This window comes from Panthera tigris, chromosome C2 (assembly GCF_018350195.1).
Source record: "Panthera tigris isolate Pti1 chromosome C2, P.tigris_Pti1_mat1.1, whole genome shotgun sequence".
Classification (NCBI taxonomy): Eukaryota; Metazoa; Chordata; class Mammalia; order Carnivora; family Felidae; genus Panthera; species Panthera tigris.
In genome coordinates, this window is record NC_056668.1 from 99458734 (window position 1) to 99477986 (window position 19253).

General features: G+C 40.0%; 1 pseudogene; it reads right to left on the bottom strand.

The window, feature by feature from the left end:
• Window positions 1-5764: 5764 nt before the first annotated feature.
• LOC102964147 lies at window positions 5765-6266 on the bottom strand (annotated as a pseudogene).
• Window positions 6267-19253: the final 12987 nt, after the last annotated feature.

Below are 19253 nucleotides of genomic sequence, written 5' to 3' on the forward strand. Positions count from 1 at the left end.
CCCCATCAACATATATTTTCAAACTGAGAAATTCTTCCCTTACGTATTTTTAAATGAATCCTATGAAAGTAAATTAAGATGTATAAATTATCATCACAGAAGAAAGGTCTGTCTTGGGCAAAAGGGGAAACTCCAGGTGTTTGTTTTATCTTTTAATGTTGCTGGTTCAGTGACCCTGTTTATTTGGCTTTTTTATTTGTAAGACACTATATACATTTATTTATAATTTAATCAAGTGAACTACATTTATAATTTCCTGTAAAATGTCTATTTATTTTCATTTAGTATCATCCTTTCAAACAACAATAACAACACAATTCTTCACTAATTTATTTACATGTATCTGTCATTGCCCATAAAAGCTATCAATGTCATTACACAGGGACAGAGAAAAGGACTACCTCCGTGTATGGGGGCTGGGACCCCAAGCATGCTACCTCAGTACCCCCTAAAACCATGGAAACAAAGAGTTAATGACCTCTGAAGTGATAACTGGGCACTCCCAGAAGTAGAAAGAGGCTCTAGAGAGTTTTCCTGTACTAAGTTGCAGATGACCAGATATTAGAAGCATTCATGTAAGGAGGTAAATATATATTTCAGTGTGCAAAGACATCCCTCAAACTCTACAACCATTTGCCTGCATTCGTTTAACGTGTTAATATCCTCTTATGTGTCTACCATAGAGATATGAAAATGAGCTGGTGAATTCTGCCTATTTGTAATTATCCTAGTAACTCCTTTAAAAATGCGAAGGGAAGACTGTTCATGTAAAAGATTAAAAATAGAGGAAGATGAAACATCAATAGTGGCTATTCTAGGGAACTTGCTTTTCATTACCTGAGCCATAGGGGGGATCCGCTGGAACAAGAGTTCCAAAGACTTGGTAAATTTTGAGGATGTTAATCATTGATGAGTAGTAGGGAAACTAAATGTAAATAATATAGAATCCTAGCCGTATCCCCATTCATTCATTCATTCATTCATTTATATAGTAGATACTTTTTTCAAGAAATGTCTAGGTTCTGTGGATATACTATTGAGAAAGACCTCCCTGTCTTGGAACTTATATTTTAATATGGAAAATATACAGTAAGTAAATCATAAAGTTATTGTGAAGCCTTACACTGGCTCTTGCTATTATACACAACACTCAATATTTCTAAAAGAGTACTTAATACCGATATTTTTAATGGCAGTGGGAGTGAACTAATGATGAAAATCCAAAATGTTCAGTCTGATGTTCAAGGCCATCTCTAATACTGCCCCTGCCTCCCCCTGTATAATATTATCTCTTACTGCTCACTCCTGAGATCAATGAAGAAAGCAGTAGCCAATACAAACTAACTGCTTGACTGCACATTATCTTTACTCACCAAAATCAATCTTTCCATCCATTCCTTGAGAAGAGTGCCTTATAATGTCAAGTCCCCAAGTCAGATTTCTCCCTCCACTTAAATGCTATACATCTTGGGCATGCCCCTCTCTAATAGCATTTATTTTGATTTCTATTTTACTATATACTCATGTTCATAAAAATGCCCATCCTAGTCATTTATTTGACTGGCAACTTTTTGAGGGCAGGGACTACTTCTAACTTGTCTTGATGTCTCAGGCTATTTGGCATACTGTCTTAAACCATTAGGTCTCAATTCATACTTCTTATGTTGAATTGTGTTGTATTTGCTGTGTTCAATGGCAGGACATAACATTCAGTACCTGATTCATGTACAAATCTGTTACAAGGGAACACATACAAGTTTATAAGTAGCCTAACATTAGTTTTAGAACAATAATACAAAGAGTAAAGCCGTGGCCTGCGTTATTTCCAATGTAGTTCTGAACTTTTGGATCTTTCAGTTTGCTGAGTAGTTTCAAATATAAGCTCCCAGTCAGAACTCTCAAGTTTTCAGACTTTTGTGCATTCCAGCTATAGTAACCTCAAGTCTGGGGAATCTATATTTATATACCTATGCATTCTATTTCCATATAATCACTTCAGCCAAAATTTTATGTTCAAAATATAAAAACCAAACTATTCCTCAGGATTTAAAAGTACAACTAAGTGCACAACTGAATGAAACTTGGGAAATTTAACACGTTTAACACTGAAACTATTCAAAGACTTAAACATTCTTTAAATTCAGATTTATTTTTGGCAAGAGATGATCTTCATACTAAGTTATCTAGATAGAAATATTGTGTGAAGGTGTGAAAATCTACCCACATCCAACACATGCATTTTTATAACATAAACAATTCTGCATGTAGGTGACACATATATGTTATTGTCTACACATACACAACACCCATTCACATGGTATATGAGACCATACAAAATGTACATACACAAGATATGTGTTTTTCATCACTAGTGTTTTCATAACTGCACAATATTTTTTTCTGGCCCACAGATATAAAAATCATTCATATTTTATAGGTCTGTTTATGTCTACACCTACAGTAAAAGTAACTTAATATCTAATCCACAGTAGTTAAACAGTTAAATATATATTTTTTTCTATTGCCTCTTGAAAGTCGTATCTGGTAAAATCACATGCTAATATGGTTTAGGTTTACTTTCTTCTTTTTTTTTCTCTAACAAAGAAACAAAAGTATTTTGGTGCCGTTATCATGTGTTTCTTTAGACCATTAGATCATATTTCTATCAATAGACAATGTTCTGCAACGGTTTTATTATATCATGTTGAAAAATGAAAGATTGTGACCTCAAATCCCCATGATCCAAGCAAAAATGAAATGAGTGTATACACATAGGCACAATTCAGGACACAGAACGTTTGGTACACAAAGAATGATCAGACGGGTTCCTACCCAGCACAATTCAAATTCAGTAGTTTCTCTTGCACATACCAGCTCAGCTGCCCACGATCCTTGATGCTTTTAAATACTACAAAGCAATTTACACTCCAACTGCCGCCTGCTTAAGTTCTTCCTTTTGCGCTCAGAAATGGAAATACTTGGACAGTGAGTGATGCCCTGTTGCAGCTGTTTCCCGAGTCCTTCAGCAACCCACCTCTGAGCCGCGCTGGGTTAAGCCCCGCCGCTCCAAGCTCTTTCTCCCCACCAGCAGGCAACTGGTCGGCCGCTGGGCGGAGAGAACGGGCACCAGGGCGCCATCTGGAGGCGCCTGGAGGCAGCCGCAGCAAACTTAGAACAACTGGGTGGAACAAGAATGTCAGCAAATTCTTTGTTAAAATAAGCATACTGTTTATTTACACTTTCATATATATATATATGTATATATATATACATATATATATACACATATATAAGACAAAAATGCAAGAAATCCTCATAAATGTTCTATTTCTTTCATTCTTCACAATACGGTAAAAACTGTGATCTCATTTATGTACAAATAACGAGATGACAAATTAATCTTATTTCTTTTTGACTCAACTCAAATGAAAATAATTAACACTGGCTACTATCAGAAGTTTCTATGATTTCGATATTTAACAAAAACACAGCTTTCCAAAAGAGAAATCTATGCCTCTGAACTAATACAATGCCAGTGTGTTAAACATGCTCTGCTTTTTTAAAAATTACACACATTACCTCTGGAAATGTTTAGTGTGTTCCTTATCAGTGCATTACACTGACTTGAGTATGATAACAAGAAAAAACAGTTTCGATTATAGTTCACTTGATAAAGTGTTCATAGGACTTAAACATTTCAACAAAATCTCCTCAAATTAATTTCCCACTAAATACCTCCCTAAGCTTCTTTCCCTTAAAGAGGATAATTTGTATACCTGAATGAGATATAAGCTTAATTAATTAATTGAATAGAGCACTTAAAGGCTTATCTATTGTGATATGCATTTAGAAATGTGATTATTGAGTGTTTCGTTATTCCCGACAGATCAAAATGAACATGATTGCTATTCCCATCCCCCACTCTACCTCACTCCTATGTCCATCATGCATCAAGATTTGGGATGTCACCTTGTCTTTAAAATTAAAATTTGACTTTGAAACTATTTAATAAGGGATCCATTTATTGCGATCTTACATTTTTCCTGACATATATGGACCAGAGCTTGATTATATTATGTGGGGCCCTTTTGGGAAACAAAAATTCTTAATCACTTCAATTTCAAATCAGTGTTTGGGAAATTCTGACAGGATAAACATAGAAAAATTATTTCATCAATATTTCATCTCAAATGTTTATTTCTATGTGTTTGATACACAAATATGTCAGCTTTTCAACATATACCATTAAATTCTAAAGAAAAGTAAGATTTTTTTTTAAATAGAGACAGTATGTATCAAATACTCAAACTATATTTTTTGTGAGTTTGTAAAATGTGTGAAAATGTATGTGCTGAAAGGATTAAAAAGAATGGTAACTCTTTATGTCTCTATACCCTCAACTCCTAGCACTATGGAATATGAAAGCGTACGTGTCAACTAACTGATTCCTAAATTATATGACTTATATGTTGCACTATGGTTAGGGTTATATTGAACTTCTTAGAAAGGCAACATGCTCAAATACACAGTTTAAGATTACAAACAGAATAGCATTTGGAAACTTACATATAATAACAAATTAAACACTGACCAAACACAGATATGTCCAACTTTTACAAAGTAAAATGTGATACGTGAACATTTAGATGTAACAAACAGATAAATTAGGGGATAAAGCTCCCCACCATAAATGTTTTGACCTTACAAAATCATTTTTACATAAAAACTCACCAGAATTTATAGAATGATTTGAATGAAAAATAACTATTCACATGTATAAACATGAAAAAAAGTGAGACATTAATGAGAAGGGTAAACATGTAAACTTTATAGCCAAAGATACTGTTTCTATGCTGATCAGAATAAAAGGCTGAAAATCATAGGAGTTGATGCTACATGCAAAAGAGATGATTAGGTGGCTAGGGCAAGGAGAAGAAGCATCATGGCCATTTCATGTTGTCCCATGAAAGAGGGTCTAAAATTAGCCTTAAGACATTGAGACAAGAAAAAATATTTTTTAAAAGTGTAAATCTGGGGCGCCTGGGTGGCTCAGTCGGTTAAGCGTCCGACTTCAGCTCAGGTCATGATCTCGTGGTTTGTGAGTTCGAGCCCCGCGTCAGGCTCTGTGCTAACAGCTCAGAGCCTGGAGCCTGCTATGGATTCTGTGTCTCCCTCTCTCTCTCTGCCCCTCCCCTGCTCATGCTCTGTCTCTCTCTCTCTCAAAAATAAATAAAACATGAAAAAAATTAAAAAAAAATAAAAGTGTATATCCCCAAATAAGAGTGTAATAAAGAAGCAAATTATTTCTATTTTCACAATTTAGCATGTAAAACTCAAAGAAAGCAAAAACAGTCCAAGTCAAAGACCCACATAGGACTAAAGAACTAAAATAACATGGGGACTCTAAATATTTGTCTTTTACTGTGAACTAGGATGAAGAATCTGTGTATGTGTTCTATTGCTATATAGCAAATTACCACAATCTTTGTAGCTTAAAACAAAGCACACTTATTGTCTCACAATTCCTATAGGTCAGTAATCCAGGCATGACTTAGATGAGTCCTCTGCTCAGTCTCACAAAGTGACAATCTTGGTATCAATTGGGCTGTTTGTTTGTTTTAATGTGAACCAGAAATGTTTATTGCAGAAATTTGGCCAAGATTCCTACTGGGTGGCCCCTGTTGCAGTTGGACTGGGGCCCTCCATCCAGGCCTGGGTAGGTAAAATAGAAAAGGTTACAAGGAGCATGTCTGAGGCCAGGGCTTCAGAGCTGCAAGACGATGTTAGGGGCCAGGCTGCAAGTGCAGCCTATACCATCTGGCTCCACATGCAGGGACTTCACTATGTCATCCTCTTCTACCATGGAAAACCTCTTAAGCTGGTCTTTTCCAAAGACAGACACCAATGAATTATCTAGTAGCAAATCCATCTCCTTTCCAAAGGCCCCTGTGGGGTCAGACAAGAGCCTAACCTTGTCTCCAAAGTTGTGAGCTCATCCCCACTTTTCAGTCACAAAGACATCATTAAAACTTGACATGCTACTACCTGGACCCCTTGGCCTTCAAAGCCTTAGCCGGCTCCACAAACCCTAGCAGGTGGGTCTTGGAACATTCGGGGGTAAAGGCCTCAGGGATTCCAAACAGCACCCCCTTCATGCCCCTGAACAGCTCTGCCAGGTTCAGTTTGTTCCTAGCCTCCCCTCCTAAAACCACCACTGAAGGGATGGAATCTCCCACCTCGACTGGGGCCATGGCTGAATTGGCGCTGCTGAAACCATAGGCCCTGCCAAGCATCTACTCCCTGACTCATTGCTGGCCCCCCCTCCTGCTCCCACTCCCACCCATGCTGCAGATAATGGCAGCTGCCCAGACAAGAACCAAGCCTGCTCAGCCACCAAGAAGGTTCAGCCCAACCAGCAGCATGCCTATCCCAGAGACACTGGGCTGTATTCTTATCTGGAGACTTGGTTGGGGAAGAATGTGTTTCTAAATTCAACTAGGCTGTTGGAAGAATTCATTGCCTTGGATTCTTCAAGTTCACCAGGAGAAAGTGTCTTCATTTTAGGGAGGACACTAGTCTGTCTTTTAAGGACGTGCACCTAATTAAGTCAGGCTGACCCAGAACAATCTCCCTTCCAGCTAACTCAAAATCACCGATTTGGGATTCTACATCTGCAAAATCCCTTAACCTTTGCCATTTTCTATTGGGTAAAAAAAGTTACAGGCTCCACCCACACTAAACTATGAAGATGAGATTATGCAAGGATGTGACACATTGGGGATCACCTTAGGTTGTGTCCACAATGGGATCTCTATAAAGACACAAGAGATTTTTTGCTTACCATGCAAAAGCTTAAGGGGAACAGCTTGGGGAGAATGGAAGTGCAAGGACATTTTGTCCCCTTTGGGAACAAGGCAGAGACATGGATATATTTATTTTTTTTTTTTTTATTTTTTTATTTTTTTTTTATTTTTTAAAAAAAATTTTTTTTTTTAATGTTTATTTATTTTTGAGACAGAGAGAGACAGAGCATGAACGGGGGAGGGTCAGAGAGAGGGAGACACAGAATCTGAAACAGGCTCCAGGCTCTGAGCTGTCAGCACAGAGCCCGACGCGGGGCTTGAACTCACAGACCGTGAGATCATGACCTGAGCCGAAGTCGGTGGCTTAACCGACTGAGCCACCCAGGCGCCCCATGGATATATTTATTATAGGAGTTTTACAGCTGCATAGTTATATCTAACAAAGAAATATAATGAGGAAAATATAGACAAGTCATTTCATCAGGAAGGACACGGAAGCAGAAGGTTGGTGCAATGAATTAAAGAGTGATGTCAGGCTCTTGGTCAGGCAGGAATTGGGACAATGAAGAGCATAGATGCCAGCATGACTGCAATGGCTTTGTGGACTAGACATGTTTGTGTCACCTGGAAGCCTGTCCACAGCCCCTCACACTGAATCACCCATGATCTGAACTGGCTCAGCCTTACTGGACCAGGAATACATCTGAGCAAAAAGAATACATTCAGAGACTGACCAGAAACTTATGGTCTATGTGGCCTTACTGGAAAAAAAAAAATAAGCCTGTTCAATTAAATTTTCAGGAATTTGAACTAAAGTAAAAGACAGAAGTTGCCAGTTGGTGGAGAATCCTGCAGCTGAAAGGCCATGTAGCAATTATGAACTGTATGCTAGCTGATGCAGAGAAAGCAGCTTAGCAGAAGGAAAAAAAAAATGGTGCAGACTCAAAAAGAAGTAGAGATTAGAGAGAACATTCACTCATTTAATTCCTCTAATACATTTGTATAGAGTTCCTATTATGCACAGGGTACTGTTCTAGGTGCCAGCAATACTGCAATGAATAAAACAAAGCGCCTGTTCTCATGAAACTTATTCTGGTAGTGGGAGATAGACGGTAAAAATGCATGAGCATATAAATTATATTTCATGAGGAGAGAAAACTGTGGGAATAAAAAATAAAGCATGCCATGAAGTTTAAAAGCAATGGGGGAACTGCTACTTGGGGCAGCCATGGTCAGCAGTGCATGTTTGATGGTGTGTTCTTGGAACAGAAACCTGAATGCACTGCAGTTGCCAGCCAGCCGTGCTGATAACTGTGGAAAGGGTTTGCCGGACAGAGTGCACAGCGGATGCAAAGACTCTGAAATAGGTATGTCCTTGGTGAATCAAAGGAATAGCAACGGGCAGGGGGAGTATGCCTGGTGGAATGGGAGCAACAAACCAAATGATGGGGTATGAGGTCAGAAATGGAGTGAGCAAAAAGATCCCACTGGGCTTGTGAACCCGGGTCAGAATGTTAGCTTTGGCCCAGAGAGATGGGAAGCCACTAGAGGGTTACTAAAAGATAATAGCAGCCTTACGTTTTTAAGAATCATTCTTGCTGCTGTGGAGAACAGATGGGAAGTGAGGGAGGGAACAGGGAGACCATGTGGACCCTGAGAGATACAAAGTGTGGCCTAATTTCCAATTATGTTCCCCATGAGGTCTGGCTGTACTTGTTTCAGTACTTGAATTTCCGTGAGATAACACTGCAAAGCCTTTTAAAAAAAATATCCCCCTTTTCTTAAACCGGATTGCCAAAGACTCTAATGAACGTTAAACATATTCAAGACTTGGGTATTTTGGCTTTTTATGTATTTTGGCATAAGAGCTAAATGGTAGTAGAATTTTAAAAACACATGTTACTTTTTTATAAATGATAGAAAGTGCTTGCACATTGGGGAGTTGATGTCAGACTACTAAATTGTTGAACATAATTATTTTTCCAGGGTGTTGGCTTAAACCCATAGAAAAAAAGGTCAGCTCCCAAAGATAATCCATCTGATCTTTTGTGACATAAATGTTTCAAGAGTTTCTAACTCAATGAATATTCTCATCCAATATCAATAAAATAAATATGATGAAACTTTTATATCTTATGGATGACTATTTTGTTACAGTTTGAGTCTTTGAAACTCTGTTGCTTCCCCTATTAGAGACAAAACAATTTTAGAAACAAAACAAAGATTTTATAAAGAACCCATTATTTTTAAATTTTATATCCTCCCAACCCATACCCATACACACACACACACACACACACACACACACACACACTCATATATGTAACATTTTTAGATGTGTAAACATATTTTGGCTACTTTTTTATGGCATTTCTAATAAAATGTCACAAAACAAACCATAGAGTGTTTTAATGGGCAGGCGAGGGAAGTTAGCAAACACACTGTCACTGTCTTAATCACATGAAACATTTCACCATGCCACTGTCAATGAACATATGTAACTAATATAAGAAATTTTAAAAAAAGTTTTAGGTCAGACTATCCTTTAAAAATAACAAGAGTTCATTAAAATCATGCCCAAATATGCAAATATTCTTTATCTTTTATTTATATTTTTGGTGACACTCTCTAGAAAGTATTTTATATTTTTTGGATGACGGTAAATTAATAGCATTATAGGTTCCATATTATTTGATAATTTTTGCTGTCATTAAAAAGCAGTGAATGGCATCTTAGCTGTGCCACATATGTTTATTAAATTACGTTATTCTTATTTAAAATATTTGTTAAATGTAACATTTGTAATAAATATTTCCCCACTCACCAAATTCTTAAAAAACAGCACTATTAGAGAAAATAAAATTCAGACCATTCACCTGTGAAAAAAGAGTATTTTGTTGGATATGAAAGGGAAAGGATTGGCACCCATAGAATCAGATATTTTCCTGTGTGAAAATACACACACAACATCAATTTCAATACTCAAAAGACAGAGTTACAGATATTAGAATCACTAAACAGTAATTAACAACACAGAAATGTGCAAGGAGATTTAGATAGAACATTAAAACTAAAAGAAGCTATATCCTAAGTAATTCAACAGAGTGATACAGATGAGACAGCCAAATTCAAAGAAACTTTACTTCTTTGGATTTAAGTCACCTTAAGAATTGTTAACATTCAGATATATATTCAGTGTTTCATAATATTTTTGTTCTATTCTTAAAATGCAAAGTTGTACATAATATTTCCATTATCTGTGAATTCCAGCATACAATCATATTAAGCCTTTTATCTTGTGGTAAGAATTTTTCATAAGGTTTTATATTGAAATCAGCCTCATTTAAAAATATTCATTTCATATTCATGTTCTCAAATAGCTTTCAAAAATTCAAAGACCAGGGGAAATTTGATTTGACTTATAAATATCTATGGGTATTGTTTAGGCTTTCTGGCCTCTTTAGCTGATGCCAATACTATTCCTCTTACGATGTTGTAGTTAACTTTAAATTAGTAGATTAAGAGGACACATACAACTTCAAATGTGGTTCCAAAGGGATTTACATGAAAACTGAAAACTAGCTAAATTATTTTAAATATTTCATAAGTAACTTTCAAGCACTATAATATTAACATTTTTTCACTTTAGGGTAGTTACCACAAATTCCATAGTTTCAATTATCTTCTCAATTTAAATGAGTCCTTTTCTAGCTCTCACTCATTTCTTTTTGTTTGAGAGAGAGAGACAGAGAGAGAGAGAGAGAGAGCAGAGAAGGGGCAGAAGAAGGGGGAGAGAGAGAGAGAGAGAGAGAGAGAGAGAGAGAGAGAGAGAGTATCAAGCAGGCTCCACACCCAGAGTGGAGCCTAATGGGGCAGGGGACTCCATCTCATGACCTATGAGATCATGACCTAAGCCAAACTCAAGAGTCAGTCGCTTAACTGACTGAGCTACCCAGGCACCCAAGCCCTGGCTCATCTCTTGAAGACTGTTTCTACATTTCTACCTGGCAGGTAAGTTTCTCCGTTTGCATGAAAATAAACCTAATTCGAATAAGTAGGAAGTTCATTACCTTAGGTTTGTAAGCAAATAAGACTACTTAATGGGAAGTAAAAGAAAATATATTTTTTTAAGTTTGTCTCAAATTTGTTCTACCAATTAGATTTGTCCCAAAACAAAATCAGCTGCCCTGAAATGTACCAAGCTCCACATCACAGGCAATATTAAATCATAGTCTGAATAGCAATTTGGCAAAGAATAGTGAAATTGGGATTTGAATATCACATAATTGGTCAGACTAGATAACCTTTCAAGTCCCTCTTAATTCTGAGATTCTATAATGTTATAAAATTATTTTCATTCCCTTTTCTCATCATATATTAAAAAAAGAAAAACTCCTTTCACTCCTAAAACTTACGTGATTTACCTCTTTCCACTACATATAATATCTGTTCATTATTTCCTGATGTATTATTCAATAGTTTAATTCATTTCAACAAATATATTTGATTAATTTCCTCTTATCTTGATCTTTCAAGATTTTTTCTCAGTAGTTTTAATCTTAACATCTACAATCAATTAATTCCAAATAATTTTAGAAAATCACTTATGAAGGGAACAATAACTTTCCATGCTTAATCCAGACTACAAAAAATTTGGAGGCTTTGTTCATATTAGATAAACTCTGGGAGTTCTAAAATAGCCCACTTAATCTTTGAGATTAAAACACACGTTTACTTCAAAGATAACCTAAATTTTCATTAGGTTGGGAGTTTACAAAGTGCTTCTAAATGTTTTAGTGAAACAAAATAGAAAAGATCAATGTCTAATTGAATACCCTGTAACTACTTCTCTATATTTATAGCTTGTCAATTATAATAATGCAGGTATCACAAATATGTTGATTCACTAAATTTTACAAGATGTTTTCAAAAAAACAAAGTTATCGATTGCTTTGGAACTTGTGCAAAATATAAAATCTTTCAAACATGTTTCTACTATGGAGCTAGAGGAAGATTTACACAAAGAAACATTTATGTATGTATATAACCTTCAGTGTGTATTGTTTAATCCTTTGAATTCTTGCAATAAACACTAACATTTAATTTCTGTTTTATCATATTTTTATCTGCTTAATTTTTATAGGCTAAATTTTCATTTGCAAAATTGTATTGTGTGAGTAATTGTGTTTTCAATTGTTTCAAAACTGGTATCAAAAGTGGCTCAAATGAAGAAACAATTGGCTTTTTGATAATTATCAAGCATGTAGTTTGTTGGCCTGAAAACTATTTGGAACAAACAAAAAGAGAGAGAGAGAGAGGGAGGGAGAGAGAGAGGGAGAGAGACAGGCTTCATGAATGCTTGTGCAAACACAGATGTATTGAATACGATATATAGATGATTTAGGTATGCCATACATAATCATAAATTACTGCAGAGTTTAGAACTTTCTTGGGTGAATGTTCCATGATAAAAGGAGCTCTCTACTGTTACTTAAATTAGTATTAAATCTTTCAAAATGTATTTATTTTATTTAAATCAGAGGGAGTAAAATATATACTAGATAAGAAAAAATGTAACTATTGTATTCATTTTATTTTTCTATTTTTTAAAAGTTTATTTATTTATTTTTGAAAGAGAGATAGAGAGAGGAGGGGAGGGTAGAGAAAGAGAGGGAAAGAATCCCAAGCAGGCTCTGCACTGCTAACCCAGAGCCCGTTGTGAGGCTTGAACCCACAAACCGTGAAATGAAATCAAGAGTCGGATGCTTAACTGACTGAGCCACCCAGGCGCCCCGACTTTATTCATTTTAATACCACTGTCTCTCTCTGGAAAATGACAGAACAGTTAAAAGGAAATTGAGAAATACTGTTGTCCTTGGAACTAAAAATACGTATGTCAAATCAGCAATATAACCATATTTAATTACATTCTGAATGTTATTTCTACATTTTCCTTTCATCCTTTATGCATCACATATAAAGAACACAGTATTTTCATAACAGTTCTTCCTTTTCACAATATAAATCAATTAAAATAAAACTATGGACATGTAAATAAATACCTTTGCAAAATGCACTAAAAAATCACAACAAAGAATCACTCAAAGGCCCGTCACAATCATTTAGCCCACAACATTTTTATCTGACCTGAAATATTTGTGTTGGAAGCACTCACTTTTAACTCTGAACCATTCTAGCTATTCAATCTTCTGTAGCTCCCCAGTACCAACAGATCATAACCAACATCTGGTCAGAGTTAATCTATTAACACATTCAGCGTTCTTTGATCAACAAATAACATTGAAAATCAAATAAAATTTAAAAAAAGCTCCAAAAAGTTAAAGAGATGCAGCTATTTCAGGAATGACTTCTTTCAGGGTTACTCTAATAGCCTCCAGCCTTGAGGCTCAGGGGCATGTGTGTGATTTCACACCTGCCCACATAGAATATGGCGTACTCAGGAGTGATTCTCCTCAAATTGAGCAACCACCTGAAACGGCCAGAAACATCTTTATGACTCATCAGCCTACTGATGTAGCTTATTTCTCCTAAATCAGACTGATTTGTTATAGGGATGACCTTTTTCACAACCTTTCCTGGATATATCTCGTTAAAACTCAATTTTACAGAACTAGTAAGTGAAAAACCCCAAACAAGTGTTCTTCTCTTATCCATGTCTCCACATATATAAAATCCACACAGACGCACTTACTATCCAAGAAAGTACTGAGGAGGGATTCAACTCTGGGCCAGCAGATCTGAAAAACTATATTTAAAAGTATAGGTTTTGATATCATGTTGTTTTTGCCACTTTCTAGGTCCCTAGAGATACCCTACTAATCTAAAAAGTCTTAACACTATTGTGGAGAACAAATTGAAACACTATGTTAGAACAGGACATCTAAATTCACTCTATGCACAACCAACAAACACAGTTGCCATACTGACTTTGGCTAATATATGTGTAAAATCCAAAGAAATTCCACAGGCCCCTGGTTTCCACTCTGACCAGTTCCATCATCTTCTCTCTTTTAATGGAGGTAATACAGACACTAGACTTGTGGTATAATACACATATAAGATAGAGTAACAATGGCATAATATAGTGTATAGTGAATCCATTAAATCAAGGCTAAAATCATACCTCCAGGCCTGTTTCTCAAAGATTTCCACATATGAAAGAGAGTACTCTTTGCCAGGGTTGAGTTAGCTCCTTTGAGAGCTTTTAAAAACAGGGTCGAGGTAGTTTATGTCTACAATTATAAACTAGCTACACAACTTGGCTTGTCTTGGATAATTTTGTTCCATTCACTTCAGTTAGGGATGGCAAGAGATACGAAGATGATTCCTGGGACTACTTTCTATTCAGTTTGAAGTTAGTGGAAGATTGCCCTCTCTCCAACACAGTCGCTGATGAGAAGAATCTATTAAACAGATCTGCGTTGGTTTACACTGCAGACTGAATGGAGCATTAAATGACTGCATTAGTATGACTGCAGTGGGGGTAATGGTCGCCTCCAGTGGGTATATAATGTTGTAATAATACTCTCACATAGGTGCGATAATTGTTCAAGTGTCCTCATTTACTTGGTCACGAAATGGTACCCAGCATCTCTCCAGCAGATGCCCCCCACACCGCCCCTCACCCTAGTTTTATTTCCTCCCTCTTAGCAAGTGTAAACAGATGAGAAAATATGTGTACTTCCAAAATGTCACCTATGTATCATGAAGCGGGGAGGGGGGGGGCACTGCAAATCACTTGGAAACAGCTTCTACGAGGCGTTTAGCGATACCGCCCATCAACACAGCTCAGATGCTCTTAATTTGGTGACCCCGCCCGAACCCCTTCGAGCCTGGGCTGTAATTTTCCAAACAGCCACCCCTCATTTGCAAATAAAAGTTAAAATCAATCCACAGACACAGAATGCTGACTTCCTGCCACTCAATTTTACAAGGTTTCTCTTTGTAGAGCTGCCAGATTGTGACCGATAAAGGGGGAGGGGGGGATGAGAGGAGAGAGAATGAGAGAGAGCATGAGACAGAGAGAGAGGAGAGAGAGAGAGAGAAGAGAGATCACTTGCTTCCTTGCTTCCTAAGCAGGGATTTGCCTGCGATGCGCGGCGAGAGGACTGCGGCGGCTGATTTACACAGTTGGCGCGGAGGAGGGGCCGGGGGTGCGGGGGGGGGAGGGGGGACAAGCTGGCGGAGGCTCCCGCGATGGGCTGATCTGGGGGCTCCCGAGCGCCTCTCCCTCCGTGCGCGATTTGGGGGCAGCAGCTGATGGATTTGCATTCGGGTTCCAGCTTGGCGTTTCCTATATTGCCTCCTAAAACCCGACCTGAAGCTCCCAGTTTAGGTGCAGACGTTGGTGAGTAACGTGTAATCCGATTTTAGTTATTTCCTAGGCCATTAAAGTGGCACTTTTAAAGCAGGTCAGTCTTAAAAGATGCCGCTGCCGCGAGCGTCTCCTTGGCCTGAAACGTTCCGCGGTCCCCTTCCCCGCCTCCCACCCTCTCCCGCTCGAGATGTGAGGGTGCTTGAATGGTGAGCTGTCAGGGGGGCTCACTCTCTGCCCGCTGGATCGCTTCACCTTCGTGCTTTGCCGGAGATTTCCCCCCGCCCCAGTCGAAGTCGAATTTGGTGTGTACAGCCATAGCGTTGTATTTGTATCCTCTTTTTCTCTCTACCCCCGCCCCCCCTCCCCCCCCCCCCCCGCGCTTCGCCGTCTGGCCAATGCTGGGATCTGGGATCTAGTCGCCCCCTTCCTGCCTCCTTCCCTCCCCTCCCCAACCCCTTCTCTCATCTACACACTACCCACCCCCACTCCCACCTACCCAAAGGGTCAAGAGCAAAGACACCGGGAGAAGGCAAGGGCTAGTCCCATCTCCTCAGATTCAAGGAGGCCTTGGGCAGGGATTGCACTGAGTGACAACCTTTCAGGAAGCCAGAAAGAGAAAGAAAGAAAAAAATAAATAAAACCCAGAGACCTAGCCAGGACTCTCGGGGACCACGAAGCTCGACGCTGAACCGAGAGTACCGAGATTTTAAGTGAGAGAACCCAGTCCTAGGACACTCGCGCTGCCTGCCTCCCATCGAGGGTACACAGAACTGTGATCGTGAGCTCCCTGTCACTGGTCTCGTCGCGCTAGGTGAGCGCCCGGCTCTCCCATTGGTATGCAGCGACCATTTCCCTTCGAGTCTCAAAGGTGGAAACACTTAAAAGGATTACAAGCGTGATTTGGTGGCCTTTCTGAAAGTTGGTGGACGGAGGGAGAGGAACTGCAAGCCTACGGCATAATGGATACAATTCAGCCGCCCAGAGAGTTTGCACCTCCCGCTGGGAAGCCCCTCGGAGCTCATGTCGGAGATCTAGAGCGCTCGGCGCGGATAGGTATTCGCCGCCATCCTTTCCTACTTTGCCTAATTGAGACCAGGATTTCTCGCTTGCAGGATGTGCATTGTAGAACAGAGTTTGGCCTCGGTGGCTGCTGTTCGTTCACAGGTGCTAGGGGTTTGTTGCATTTTTGAACTGGATCATTTAGTTGTAAGGACAAAGATAGAAGGGAAGGTGCTGGAGACTCACATACCCCAGACCCTTTCCTGGGGGAGGAAATTGTAAGTAACTCCAACAAATAGGCCAAGTGGCGGAGCGAAGGGCCCCTCCCCCAGTGGGTCGCTCGCTCGTGCGGTAAAAGAAGGAAAACGGCTTGGGGTTTTAATCATTTTCCATTTCTAAACATACCCATTGTGCGTTTTGCCTGGAGACAGCAGATTAGAAAAGGATCTGTAGAAGGCTCAGACCTCTTCAGAAAATGAATGATGCAGCATTTTAATTATTTGTTCTAGGAGAGATCGTTTTGCTTCCATATTGGAATATTTAATCTTAGATATGGAGAGATTAGTGGGCTCGGAGATCGGGCATAGGGGAGGGGGAGAGAGGAAGGGGACACAGTGGGGAGAAAGGGCTTCTTGTCCTCCCCGTGGACAAATGATGCCCGGCGCTCCCAGCAGGAAGCGGGCGACAACGGGCTTCAGGGCCCTTCATCCTCTAACTTTTGGGGCTCTTCCTATCACTCAGACACGCTATACGGAGATAAAGGAAAGGGAAGGGGTGAAATAGCCTTTAGGACATGGACCAGACCAAGAACTTGAGGGGATGTAGTTAAGGAGAGCACGGAGGACGATTGCAGAGATGGTCATTTACCATCATCGAGAGGCTCAGGGAAGCCTCCCTGTTGTTACCCATCGATTCCATCGCATCATGGGTTCCGATATGATCCGTGAAAACAGTCACCGCCTCTGCACGTTGGGTACCAAAGGTGGTGTGTGCGGCGGAGGAGGGGGTAGGTTGGCAGCTGGTGAAGGAGATGGGATCGCTCTGGTTCTGAGCTCAGGCTGTCGGTGATGGTCTGTTCGGCGGGGACATGAGAAATAGGGTGGGTCTGGAATGTTAAGGGTGTACATATAGTGTTAGAGAATCTTGCCTGCCTGCTTACTAAGTCTGTGATCGCGGTTTCCAATCTTAGCTACTCTGGAGCGGTGGACACTTGTGCGGTCATTTTAAATGCAAAATATCATGGGAATCTCCTAATGACTGACTCTTAGGGAATGTTTTCTTGCATTAAGTGACTGACATATATTTAAAATGGGGAGAACTGATAACATGAGTTGTGTGGTTTTTCTTTAAAGTTTGGTTTTGTAAAAAGCGCTTTAAGAGAAAGCCATCTCTACCCGCTAACTTTGAGTCCTTGGGCAGTTGAGGTTCAATCCAATTCTTTAGCGGCCAGAAAGTCCCTCCCTTCCCCAGGAGTTGGGGGTGGGGGGGGGGTAAGACACAGGGCAATCGATGCCATTACAGTTCCCGCTAACTAGACACGCTTGCTGCACACTTCCCTCTCTCCAGTTTCCCCACTAAGCTGAATTTCCTCCCAGCAGGTAGGACTGTAGAACCGTCAGTTGAGCCTTCTTAGAAGGTTCGTGTGATCTGGTGGCCCCTCTTCACTGCAACGTCTTCGCTCAATCACCCCCACTCTCACGACTCCCTACCTTCCTCTTCCCCAAAATATCACGGAGAAACATTTGGACCAAAAACAGCATGTGGGGGGGGGGGAGGCAGGGAGGAGTGAGGAATGAGGAGGGCCGAGGGGGGGCGGAAATTATATATATATATATATATATATATATATATATATATATATATATATATATATCTCCTGAAATGCTGCCCCCTATCCCCGCGAGGTCTTTCCCAGTGGAAGAAAGTGAAATGTGCCATTGTTACCAAGTGGTCTGCGTTGGCTTGTCTCTGTTTTTAAAAAGGTGGAAGCAAACACATGGCTGTTGAATCCAGGGGAAATCGAAGGCTTTGAGCTGCAGCACAACAAAAGGATTCCTGGTGCAAAGAGATCGAAGCAAAATGCAGGAGACACTCAGTCCAAGTCCCTCAGGCTGCCTGAGCTCTTATTCGGGACACCTAAGCAGAATCAGCTAGATCCAGCTCTTCTCTGGGGACCTGAATTTCCCTTTATCCCCGCCTTTGGAAGGGGAATGTCTGTGCTATGAAAAGGATAATTCCAAAGGATAATCTTACTTTTCAACCAGTCTACACTAGAGAGACGAGCTTTGGAAACCAGAAGAACAAACCAGTCAGATGATTTCCTTGAGAGTTAAAAACAGTATTTTTTTTTTTTTAAAGGGAAAAAATGCCTACACCCCTCCCCCTCCCCCTTCCCCACCAAAGGAATGTTTCCTTTAGGTTGGCCTCTGCTTCCGTGTTTCTTATTTTGACAATTTGTTAAGTCGATCCCTTCACTTCTTTTCTTGCCCCTTAAACACACACAGACACACACGCACACGCGCGCGCGCGCGCGCACACACACACACACACACACACACACTCTCTGTAGTCAGGGCTTCGTAGTGCTCGCTCCCGACCCAAGCTAAGCGCGTTCCTTCCCCTTCTTGGAGCTCATTTTCGTGACGTGGAAAGCCGGATCCAGGGTTACAGCACATAATAAAAAAAAAAAAAAAAAAAAAAAGCCAGCACAAGAGAAGTCCGAGATTCTGCACTGAGATTGAGCCTGCCTTCCTGCCTGCCTCCCTCCCGCCCTTCCTCCCAGTGCCCAATGATGTGCTGCCGGTACCCAGCGAGAGCAGCCACGGCGGCAGCGGCGGCGGCGGCGGCAGCAGCGAAGCTGGAAGCCTGCAGCAGCCCCTTCTCCTCCCTCCTCTATTGAGTGTGCCAAGCGGCAGTTCTGCATTCTAAAGAAGCCCATTGAAAGGCCCATTGCATTCCCAGCACGTCTCAAGCTTGCTGCTTGTATTTTTTCTCTTCGTCTCCCCCACCCACCCCCTCTATCCCCCTTTGCTTCAGCTTCAGCAAAAGGAAGGGAGGGAGAGAGAGAGAATCCTTAAACTCAAGCTTTTTTTTTTTTTTTCCTTCCAATGTTA